The 12,750-nt window shown below is 40.5% G+C and overlaps 1 protein-coding gene across 1 annotated transcript in view; it reads right to left on the reverse strand.

The window, feature by feature from the left end:
- The window catches only part of LOC148507692 (ATP-binding cassette sub-family A member 13-like), a 186,115-nt gene that overhangs the window by 17,681 nt on the left and 155,684 nt on the right, over positions 1-12,750 (reverse strand). The window lies entirely within an intron of this gene.

Consider the following 12,750-nt stretch of genomic DNA (forward strand, 5'->3'; position numbering starts at 1 on the left):
GTATACCTAAGTCCTTTACTATGTAATTTCTCCAAAATTGTATTACTCTGAATTTTTCTATTTTGAATTTTAATTATTTGTGCTATGTAATTCTGTTTAAATGTAATTTATTGATCTGTGTTAATAACCCTAAAAAGCTTAGTGTCATCTGCAAGTCAGAACAACCTACATTCTTGACCTTTTACATGATCATTAATAAAAAAGATAAAGGGTAGGGCCCATAATTCACCCCAGAGATAACAACTACATTTATCTCATTTTGTAACCTTCTTCCTTTTTCTTAGATATTTATTTATCCTTGTGTATATTTTTTCATACTCCCAGTGTGTTCATTTTATGTACCAGTCCCTTATGTATAATTGTATCAAATGCCATACTTAAGCAAAATCCAAATATATCACATTAACTACATTGCTAATAATACTATTGCATACTGTATATATCTTCAGTATCATATCTCTGGTTGGTATCTCTTAGCATTACTTCAAATACTTTGCACACCACTGAAGTCAGACACACTCCATATAATATATTGGATTTGAGCTTGCTCGTGTTTTAAATATTGAGACTAATGTAATAGTGTGTAAATTTGGGAGACAAAAACTTGTGTACTGTGCCTCAAAAACCGAGTGCCGAAGTTCAAATTAAACATGATAGGCATTTTAATGTGGAAACTACATCATGATTAGGTCAACATAATGTATGCTAGTTACAGTAACTCCAGTCCAGTGTAATAATAAGAAATGAAAAATAATTAAACAAAGTAGATAGAAATTAGGGAAAATGGAATTCATGTTAGCCTGCTTCTAACCCATAAGCTGAAAAAGGGGAATTACAACATGGAAATAGGTGCAATAGATGTTTTGCAAAGTAAATATTAGAGATGGGAAGTACAGTAGTTAATAGACTGGCGGACGCAATGCCGCCAGTATAAATCCAGACATGATCTGCCTGACAAGGGACTTAAAATAGGCGTTGAAATGCCAACGCCTATCTTAATCCCGATGCTGGAAAAAGACCGACCCCCAGGGTACTAGCCAACTCCAGTCAGTATCACGATCTGTCACACTGTCACTGTCAGGATTTGAACCAGCGGCTGTTGAGCCGCAGTATTTCAATCCCATTCCATCAGAGATGTGGAAAGCCACAAAAAGATAGATTTCAGCTCCTAAGTGAATGGCTAGCAATGTTTATGGAAATATATGCCATATAAGTGCAGATCAAATTCATGATCTCAGTGCTGAGCGGCAGTAGTGCTAACCACAACACAACCACATTGTTCAAAAAGACATGTTCAGCACTACAAGACTTCATATGTCAGTGTGCAAATAATAGGCATGGCATACCTGAGCTCTATGGTAAACAGTTCCCTGGGATGTGGCCAATAACATATTAACTGCTAGGTGTCATTAATGTTACTGGTTTAAGGCAATATGTGCCTCATTGTGAGTCACATGCAAATGGGCATGTAGCAACTATTGGCGGTTGCCAGTCTCCAACTTTATGCAAATGGTTCTACAAACTTCTTCCCTAGTGTACATATATTTTACCAAATGTGCAATGACTGAGATGCTTATATGCACCAATCTGTCACACCATCAAAACTTGCATCAACCCTATGGCAGATGCAGTTCCTCTGTCTGACTATATCTTCCTATGTTTGCATATTTTCGTCTGGGAATGCAGCTGCTTGCATTGACATGCCCACAATGCTCTCATAATATGCCTACTGAGGTGACCATTTTTGCGCGCACAACTTGCTACCTCTCAGTCACCGCCCAGGAACCCCCATCACTTTTCTGCCACATTTCTGATAATGACTAAATCGATCGCAACAGAGCAGTTGTGCATTCACTCTGTGGTAACACATGCTTCGTGGGGGATTTCATAAAGTTTTGTGCATGTGCAGTTGCAAACAATCACTCAATTATGTGAACATTGGCATTGTGTGATCATTGCGTGTGACTCAGTATCAGGACCTATGTATTCTAGGAGCAGTATTTTCTGCAAAACTTCACTTAATGTACTGTACAGTATTATTCTAATAGCAGAAACAACCAAAGCATTCAGAGTGAGAACATTGCTAATATACCCAAACCACTTGCTGTAGCCGCCAGAAAAATGCCTCCACTTACTTTAGCCCAGTCAGTTCTAACTTTAAATCCAGTAGGGTTTTATCATTAACTTCTGATCTTATCCATGCACTTATTTACACAATTTCCATTAGTATAACTTGATTCAATATGAAAGATACCCCTTTTCTTTTCTGTTTCTTTATTAAGGACACATTTACATATAAAAATATCCATATAGTAACAGACAGGGCCAGACTGGGACTAAAAATAGGCTCTGGCATTTAAAGCACACAGGCCCACCTCGCGTCAAAATCTGGCTCCTGGCATAGACTCCTCCCATTACAATTCCTGACTCCTCCCACTTAGCGTTCACTGTAGGAATATTTTAAGGCAGGGGTGCTGAACACATGTGTGCACACTAAAGCTGAGCTGTAACTACACATTTTGTTTCCCTGTGTACATTAGAGCATTGGTGCTGCTATCCACAAACAAAGCAGGGAGAGCATATACCAAAATTACAGGTGTGGTCTCGCTGGGAAGGGGCATAACCACACAATAGTATCCCCAATTCAAATTATTCCACACAGTAGTATCCCTTTGTCACCTTACACCCCGGAGTAGTGTCCCTTTGTCACATTACACTGCACAATAGTGTCCCTATATCTTATTACACCACATAGTAGTGTCCCTTCATCATGTTATGCCACACAGTAGAGCTACTTTGTCATAGGAGGATTAAGAACTTGTGCGGATGAACCTGGGGTGGATCCAGGAGAGGTTATAAAGACAGATGTCTGATATTGAAAGGACGCTGGTCTGAGATGTGTGTTGCTCATGGATGTCCCACTGATGGAGAAGTGATACTGATGGAGAGATACACGTGCAATGGACTGTGGATATACACAACAGGACACTGGAAAGTTCAGGAGGAGCACAGACTGTCAGAATGGCTTTAAGCAGGGCTCCCTCTAGGGGTGGTAGTTGGGAGTAGCACCACTAGTATGCAGAGCATCTAGGAGGCTGGAACATGGAGCAATAGCACATATGTGAGACTCAGCAGGAGCAAGGTAAGGCAAGGAGCTCAGAGAACTAACACCCAGCTAGGCTGGGAATAATGTTTCATTGGTACAGAAGAATTGCAGTTCAGCCCTTAAGTACCTGGAGGAAGTGACAATGGTTGCTAGGGCTCCAAGGAATGCTCTGACTGGATTGGTTGAAAGGAGTCATCTGACCCCATCCAAGATGGCGGCGCCCATGTCGCGCTGAAGCGCTGCCAAGGTGTACATCACTCACACTAGCAGCCTGGACATTATGCCTCCAGACCCCTGTAGCATGCAGCGCAGACCTCTTTGTGCCTGCACCCCTGCCAGAAGGACCCTGCCAGATCATCTGGACAGGTAAATGCTGCTGACCCCTCACATTCCTGGTTGTGACACCCTTATTCACGTTACACCACACAGAGCCCATTCATGCTATGCCACACAGAGCCCATTCATGTTAATGCACACAGTATTACTCCTTATAAACATTATGCCACACAGCAGTAGTGTCCCTTAAGACACATTATTCCACCCAGTAGTAGTGCTCCTTAAAAACACATTATGCCATGCAGTAGTAGTGCCCTTTATAACACATTATGCCATGCATCAGTAATGCCCCTTAAAACATATTATGCCATGTAGTAGTAGTGCCCCTTACACATTATGCCACACAGTAATGCCCCTTAAAACACCTTATGCCACACAGTAATGTCCCTTACACATTATGCCACACAGTAATGCCCCTTACACATTATGCCATATACAGTAATGCCCCATTACACAATATGCCATATACAGTAATGCCCCTTAGACATTGTGCCAACCCTACAGCCATGGATAGACAGCACTGCTGGCATTTCAGATTTTGCACTGGTTGCGAACCAATCAGAGTTCATGGATCATCAGCCACTGCTGATTGGCTGCTGGTCCATGAGCTACGGTTGGCTTGTGACCAGTGCCATCAAAAATGATGGCTGCGTTGTCTCAGCTGCCAATGCTGTGGCTGCATACCGATGCTCCAGCTGCAATCATCCAGCTGCTTGGCACCAAATCAACAGTGCTGCGACATCCACCCCACTCTTCCCTTGTCTGCACTGGCAGTACTGGCCTATCTGGTCATCGGCCCTTCTTGCATTTGCCAGAACTGATAGATGAGCAGTTTGGCCCTGGTAACAGAAAAGGAAACATAGGAATTATATATGACATATATATGCAAGAAAACTGTTTCCCTAATTGGTCAAATATGTTTCTAGGACATAGTATTAAAGTATATACTAATATATATATATATATATATATATATATATATATATACATAAGTTATATACAATAAATTAATTACAGTTGTGCTGTGTTGAAATAAACACACCAAGGCAAATTCTGCCATTTTACTTATAAAAGGTATCTTGCAAACCATGAAAAGAGTAGATGATTCAATTACTGACGTACTATCTTTTGATACTGTATGAAAAATAAATTAATTAACTACTTGTAAAGGGAGATGTGAAAATTACAAGGAAAATTAAGGAAGTGTTATATAACTTGAGAGCCAAATGTCAAAGAGTGCAGTTTTTCCATTAAACAGTAGTATGTCAAAATGTATGTTGAGTAGCATAATTAGGAAAATAGTAGATCAATGCTAAACCAAGTATTGCAGGCTTTAGCTTTAAAATAAACAAAAGCTGTATAACGCTAGTTATATTATGAGATTAAAGTATGACTGAGTGCCATAAGGGAATAATTTGTATGCATTATGATGATTTTCTGTAAGGTCAATTAAATCTGCAGGAGTCACCAAGCCAGAAACCATAGAAGGACTTCCAGCAGAACCTAAAGCTTCCTGCACAGAAAAGATCAACAGCACAGCATTCGGTGGTAATGGGATGTAAACAGGTTATATAAGTAAGACATAGGGGTAAATTTACTAAGATTTAAGATTGGTCAAGTTTTTTTTTTTTATCTCAATTTGCATTGCTGAATCTCGAGTGATTTTTGCATTTTTCATCTCACAAATTTGCAAAGAAGTGAGTTTAGCTGAAAGTTAGTTTTCTGATGGTGATGCAGATTGAGATATCTCCCACAAGTTGCAAGTGAAGATGAGATTACTCACCTGAGATTGCAGTGTTTTCTCTCTGCAAATCTCTCCTGAGCTAGCAGCCTGCACATATCAGTGAGATATGTGAAGGCTGCTTGTGTGTATTGTACCAGTTTAAAAATGGGTTAAAGGTTTAAAAAAAATTATGTAAGATTCCCCCCAAAAGCATAACCAGCCCCGGACTAGCCAACCAGTCCTGGTTCCAAAAATTATGGGGAACAAAATGAGTAGGGTTCCACCATAATTTAGGAACTAGGGCCAGGCTGCAGGGCTAGTGCTGGTTTTAAAAATAGGGGAAAAAATTGCGTAGGGGTCCCCCTATATTTAAAACCATACTGGACCCAAACCGATCGGGGTGTAATGCCTTAGCCAGGAGACCCTATTACTACTGTACCAGTCCCAGGCTAATTGGGGGGCCTACAGAGCACATATGATATGGCTGAGTACAAAGCAGTTTGCGGTCAGGATCATCTGTGCTCTGTGGGCTTTCCTGTCACTGTGACTAGCAGCAGGCCCGTAGAACAGAAGGGATTTCAAATAGATGCTCTTGGCCTCCTTATTTCTCATAGAAGGTCAGAGCAGAGGCTTTAATCAGGAGACTGTCCTCATCTTCTGACTATCAGCTTTTCCATTCGCCACTGTATGTCTCTTCACACCTCATTGTACGCACACAGAGATGTTTGATGTGCCCAAACCAGCCTTCCACCCCTTTGCATTACCCTTTCTGCTGTGCAAGGATTTATCTCCAAGATGGGAATGCTAATAAATAGCTACAGCCCTCCCCCGCACTGCAATGCCAAATGGTACTGTCCGCCAAAAGCAGGAACAATGTGACTGCAAGCAAGGAGGGAGTGGGACAGACAGGATCCTGTGTTGTGCTGCCAAGCTGTTGGAGTCAACATTGGGAGCCCATACAATATGGGGGCTTCAGCTAGCCTCTGTCACACCAGGCACTGGGATGTCAGCTGCACTCAAACCAAGTGCACAAGGCTCTTTATGTAAACCTACAGCACCCACTCTGTACTCAGATGTGCCACATACAGCTTAGGGAAATTCATAGGGTCATCTCCTCTTATCCCAGACAGTATACACCAGAGGTTCCCAAACACGGTTCAAAAGGCTCCTCAACAGTTCAGGTTTATCTATAAATTTAGAAAGTGGGGTAGAAAGGGTAGTGTATCTGTGCTCAAATGGAATTGTGCGTACCAGAAATAAATTCTTTAATGCTTATCTGAGTGGTCTTGTCAGCTGGATGCAGTTATAGCTGTATCCGGATATTTGGTGCCACACAAGGGAACTTCAATGATAAAGGCTCATATTAGAGCCAAATAGAAGAGAGAAAATATAGTGTAGTAAGTCTAGTACACAATACGAGGCTAATAATTATTGTGCGTACCAGTTAGAGTCTTGTATAGGAATATAAAGGTAGGTTCTTTATTCGTCTGTATTCCTGTATTCCTCTCACCCCAAAGTATTCCACGTTTTTAGATGGTGGTCTTTTGAATCAAAGAAAGACCCATCATCAGTGGTGTATTTTAAAACAGGGGGCTTTATTAAAGGGGAATATACAATGGATACATATAGACAAAATTAATAGGAGATATGAAGAGAGAAAATGCTTATCTGCCAAGGTAGTAGCCTATCTTTATCTATAAATTTATCTATATTTATAAATCCTGAAGTGTTGGGGAGCCTAGAGAACCACATTTGGTAACCTCTAGTATACACAATATATATTAATTTGAAGTGGTTCCTGCATATAGGGGTACTATATCTAGGCTCTGTGCCACTGTTAACTACTGTAGAGAGATGCATGAAGCCCCATGTTTTGGTTTTGGTAAAACTGCCCTCAAATGTTATGACTTTGGCAAATCCACCCTCAAGAGTTTTGGTTTGAATTCTGTTTTGGATTGCATTAAAATTGATAAACAGCTAAAATCATGTAATTTGGACCTGTTTACATGCAATCCAAAACCAAGATTCAGTTTTTGAATCTTAGTTATTAACTTACAGCAGACCTGAGCCGGGACTTGGAACTACCCGGAACCCCAAAATTGATCCTAGACAGAATTCAATTTGGCTCAGAACAATGAATTTTGGGTGTGCTTGTTTTTCAGGTAAACTAGACTGAAAATCACCAATAATTTGGTGAATGTGAGATATGGAATTATTTGTGGTCGTCCACATGTGCCCCTGGTTTGAAGGTACAATAAATTTTATATTCAAACCTCCATCCATATCCATTTTATGGTTCTATAATCAGAGCACCATAACCAATCTTTATCTCTTGTATCTACATCTGAATCCAGTATTCCAGTGGGGAAAGATGAAAGCATTTAAATCATGGCAATGTTCACAGCAGCACATAGATCTTCAGGAAATTAATACGCTGATCTGTTGTGACTCATCCGCATTAAGTATTGGACTGTTAGGAGGGGTAGTCACAGACTGAGGATAATGGAATTGGTGGATACCTTGCAACATACAGTGGCAAATTCTATTAGCCGCTGGGTTTACCCGTAGTTTCTGTTTATACATCTAGAAAAATGTCTCCATGTGCAAATGCCATTCAGCAATTCCCTATATGACTCTTCCCTGGGCACATGAAGAAGGGAGACTCTCACATCTATCCTTCCCCAAGTGTGCCTATGCCACCCCCACAGCAAGTGCGTCCCTGACTCCCCCTCCTCATGTGTACTTTTGACCCACCTCATTTGACTTCTGCTTCTCATGTATGCCACTGAACCCATCACACCCCATTTGTACTTCTGACAGCCACTCCCCATAAGTTCCTCTGACTCCCTCCTCCCCATTTCTGACTCATCACCAACTGTGAATTTTACACCCAATCCCCATGGCCAGGGGCTGCCGATCAGGAGTACCATGGAAGAGCAAAGACAAGATCATGTTTAATGCCACATAATAGAATCTAAAGATAGCAGGTAAGACAATATTTCATTAATAAATAATTTTAGACTTTTTCTCTTTTCAAAGGGTTATTGTCATCTATAACCTTACTACCACCAGGGCTCATTGGACCTTTGCATCCAATGGGTTGGAGGATGAGGGAACCCTGCCTATTTCATCTGTACTGGGCCCCACAATTTCTGATGGCAGCCCTGCTAACAACAGTTACTGGTCCAGGAAGCAAAGCATTTTAAGAAACTATGATCTACCAGCAATTATTAAAACCTTGTATTGCCACTATATGCCATTAGAAAATTTCCAGGACAACTGAGAGATGCTTAGTTACCGGGGATGCTGACCTGGCAGAGGTAAGGATATTCTTACCTTTTTCCAGCCAGTTAGGGTCTATCTGTGCATGCTGAACTCAGGGCCTGATTCAGAGCTGCTCGTAAGCAGCCGCTCGTTCGCTCCGAGCGATGTTCGCACAACTACGCATGCATATGGGTTGTAATACGCATGCGCGAACCATTCATTGCGGTCGGAAATTGTGTGCTCGCAAAATAGCGAGTGCCTGCTAATTTGAGTGACAGAATGAGGCATTTGTGGGTGGTAACAGGGGAAGGTGCTTGAAAACGGGGAGTGGTGATCTGAACGCAGGCGTGCCAAAAGGTCAAAACGGGCATTTTAAGGGTGGGCATAATTAACAAAGCAGCGTCATCGACCACGTCACTTGGTTGTTTCTTAGCCTGAACTGTTCGCATGATTGCGATAGGAAAATCCAACAACAAGCACTGCGAGCAGTTCAGATGCCTTTCGATGTACTCGATTAATCAAATAAATAGCAGAGATGACGTATGATGCGAGCGGCCAGGGGGCGTCTTTACAAAATAGCTAGCGCATATTTTGTTAGCTCGCTCAGACATAGAGACGTCAACAGACCGCAAAGAGCAAGCGCTCAATTTAAATAGCTGGCCCCTTTTTCTGAACGAGTGAGCGCAAATAGCGTCCGGCTCTGAATCAGGCCCTCAGGTCGCACATAGCACTGGAAGCCTGGCTGGAATGGATGGTAAATAAGAAGAACCCCTAAATTCTCTAAAAACTTTAATTTTACTGTAGCAGGATTTAGGGATTTTCTCACCACTAGAGCAGAAGCTACTGTACAGACTTTATAAATCAGCAATATCAATATTCCAAAGCATTTCCATAAAAAAAACATTTGCTAACTTTCAGACATCGAGTTTTGAGAAAAGAAAAGCAGCAATTGTTCTGCTAATGTACATAATATAGATTTTAAGAGGGTGCTATGAGGCAAAATGTAGCTCTTGCCCATAAGAATAACATTTAAAATGTATGAATTTTTTATTTGCTGTGATAGCCCTAAAGAAAGTGAACAATTTTCTTGCCCACCTACTAAAAAAATATGTATTTATTTGGTTAAAGCCTATGTTTGCTATAAAATCTTTATTTGATGTATTGCATCATTGCTAAACTTGGGTTTATTTACTGAAGATCAGCTTTTTAAAGCTGTTGGCTAGACTTAAAAGGGTAATCATAATACATGAAAAACAAACCTGATTTTGCTCATTTTAACATTGTCCTTTTAAACCCAGCACTCAAAGTCATTAAGAATCTAGGGCTTTTAAAAACAGATTTTTACTAAATAAACTCCCAAAAACCCAGGTGTGCCTATATAACATATATACAGTAGCAGCTGGGGTCCATGTTAGGTATTGCAACCGCTCCTAAAAAATGGTCATAAAAAATATCAGCTTCTATAGATAACACAAATTATTTTTGCATTCAAATTGGAACAAAATTAATTATACCCCTTTTACACCAACCGAATAACCCGGGTTATTGCCGGGTCGACCCGGGTCGATGCTCTGTGTGAACGGCTCCCAGAAAAAATTTGCGGGTTGATTTACCCAGGAATCTTACTCGGGTTGAGAGCAGGGTTAAACACGGGTTGTTCCCGTGTCATGCGGCAGTGTGAAGGGTGCTACCCTGCTTATTTGACCCGGCTAGCTCTGAAAGATGCTGATTGGAGCTTCTGGGGCACTGGCAGATGATGTCATTTGTCAGTGCCCTGCAGAGAGAGACTCACATGAAGCCATCGCTTGCCTGCCTAACCTCCTGCACCACTGCAGCCTGACCAGCAGCCACAAAAGCAGGCAGGCACATAGCCTGCCACAGCCAGAACTGCAACCTGCACCACAGCCTGACCAGCAGCCACAAACGCAGGCTGATACACAGCCTGCCACAGCCAGAACAGCAGCCTGTAGCAATGCTGTAATCAGTCCCCAGCCCTCTCTTTTGTTGCCTTTTGTGACCATCTTTGTCAGACCTTAAAACAGACCATATTTAATGACTTCTATAGAGAAAAGCAGGGATTACCCGGGTTCAGTGTGAACGGGGCAAACCCGGGAATAACCCGGGTCAGGTTGCAGTGTAAACGAGGTCTGAAGCCGAGTTCGACCCGGGATTGACCAGTGTTCAAATTCCAGGGTCAGACCCAGGATTTTGGTGTAAAAGGGGTATTAATTAAAATGTGTCCAAATAAAACAAAGATAGCTTAATTGATTGGTGGGATTTTCATACTAATGAGATATCATTATCTTATCTTTTTCATTGACTATAACTTGGTACATGGTACTCAATTTACACCATCAGAATCTATTTGTTTCAATTTAATGATAATTAGTCATTCATTTGACAATTAGCCATTCATATATTACTGGACGGAACGAGAAGGTTGAGCGCTACAACATACTTTTTATTCATGTTTAATATATATAGGTGGGGATACCTATAAGTTGTTAGCAGCTTACCTCCTTTAAAGAGCTCAGTGCGCAGGATCATTTTGTTTCTTTATATTGTTGCTAAAACCTACAGTGCAAGGAGCAAATCTTGTAGTTGCCAATTTTTAGTTACCAATACTGGTAATTGTTCTAGTTTGATCATTTGAATTATAAATATTTTATTTCAACTAGACACTAAAAGATTAAAATGTTTTTACAATGTACAGTGCTGAAATGAAGATGCAAAACAATTACAATTTGTCATTCATAGTTTTCAAAGTCACATGTTTCCTATCAATATTTTAAAGTTCCAGTGGTTTGGTATGGTAGTATATTTTAAATTACTACACATTTTTGTAAGGTGTTTATTCTACAATATATAAAGTAATGAACAAAAAAAAAAGAAAAATAAGATCTAAATATTAGGAGGAAACAAAATGAATGTTTTGGCATGGAGTTAACTCTGTGAAACAGAGTAATGCACAGCAAACTTACTTTCACAGAGTGTCTGTTTGTCATCCTATTTATTTATTTAGCACTGCATAATTTGAAAGAACACACAAAGAAGTCCATGCATTGCATAGCTATTTGGCCTGATTTCATGCATTGTAAAGCTTGTGGCTTATGCTAAACTTTTCACTTTCTTCCAGAAAGAAATGTGAATTCAATACATAAGAAATATTAACATAAGTTGGGAAAATGTTAATGTTAATTAAAATGTAGTATACATGTAGAGGAAAATATGTTTCTACCTTTATGTAGCTATGATCTATTATTTTGCTCTTTGCCTCTACAGCAATACCAAGAATGCTACTAAATGTTCTTTGGAACATAACTGTGGCTAGTGGTTGTGGTGTATGGACCTGATTCAGAGAAGGCTGCCATGAAGATGTTTATACATATGACCAATTATCTGTAATCTGCGCATGCGTCAGGTTTATTTACTGATGTCAATTGCAGTGAGGATTTATTTGCAAAGTGATTGACAGGCAGGGACCATTTGAGGGTTTCAATGGGGAGGTGGTGACTCAACGCAGGTGTGCTACTACCATTTTCGGGGTGTGCCTCTGCCCGTGACTGCGATCTCGTATGCCATTCTGCGCGACGTTAGGGTTACACAGAAGGCTAATTATCGACTGATATGCGATCAAGCTCCATCTTTGTACACAGTCATTTGGATTTGCAAAACTACCAGTAGCGTCTCAATACAGATCCAGATAGCTGCGACATTTGCATGCTTACGCACAGCCGCAGTGCATGGCATTTGTGCCCATATCTGAATCAGGCACTGAGTTAGGGAGCCATCCATCCAGTTAAAACTTTCCTAAAATCTAACTGATGGTGCAAAGGAAGACAAAACCAAACCTCAGACAGACAGCTGTCAATCATAGAAAGTATATGCTCTTTTGACAAGAAATGCCCTGATTGATTTCGAGGATGATCCCAATTGTGCCTTTGTGTGTAAAAATTAAAAACAAATCACATAAACACAATCACATTAGTCTGATATCTCCATTCTTATTTTAGGTAGACCCATGGCCTGACTCCCCTCACAGTGAGAAACCCCTTTCTAAGGCAGTTATGGAATCACAAACAACTGTACAGTGACCTTTCACAAAAGGTATAGGGGCATATGTATCAAAGCTTGATGTGAGATAAAATTGTGAACTATATATCACCAACCAATCAGCTCCAAACTATAATTTCTTAAACACAGCCTGCAAATTGTAAGTTAGAAGCTGATTGGTTGGTAATATATATCTCACAATTTTATCTCACATCAAGCTTTGATACATATGCCCCTTTGTTCACAATGACATTTTTAACAGATAAAT

Source organism: Taudactylus pleione, unplaced genomic scaffold, assembly GCF_031769625.1.
Source record: "Taudactylus pleione unplaced genomic scaffold, aTauple2 ptg000386l, whole genome shotgun sequence".
In the NCBI taxonomy this organism is placed as follows: Eukaryota; Metazoa; Chordata; class Amphibia; order Anura; family Myobatrachidae; genus Taudactylus; species Taudactylus pleione.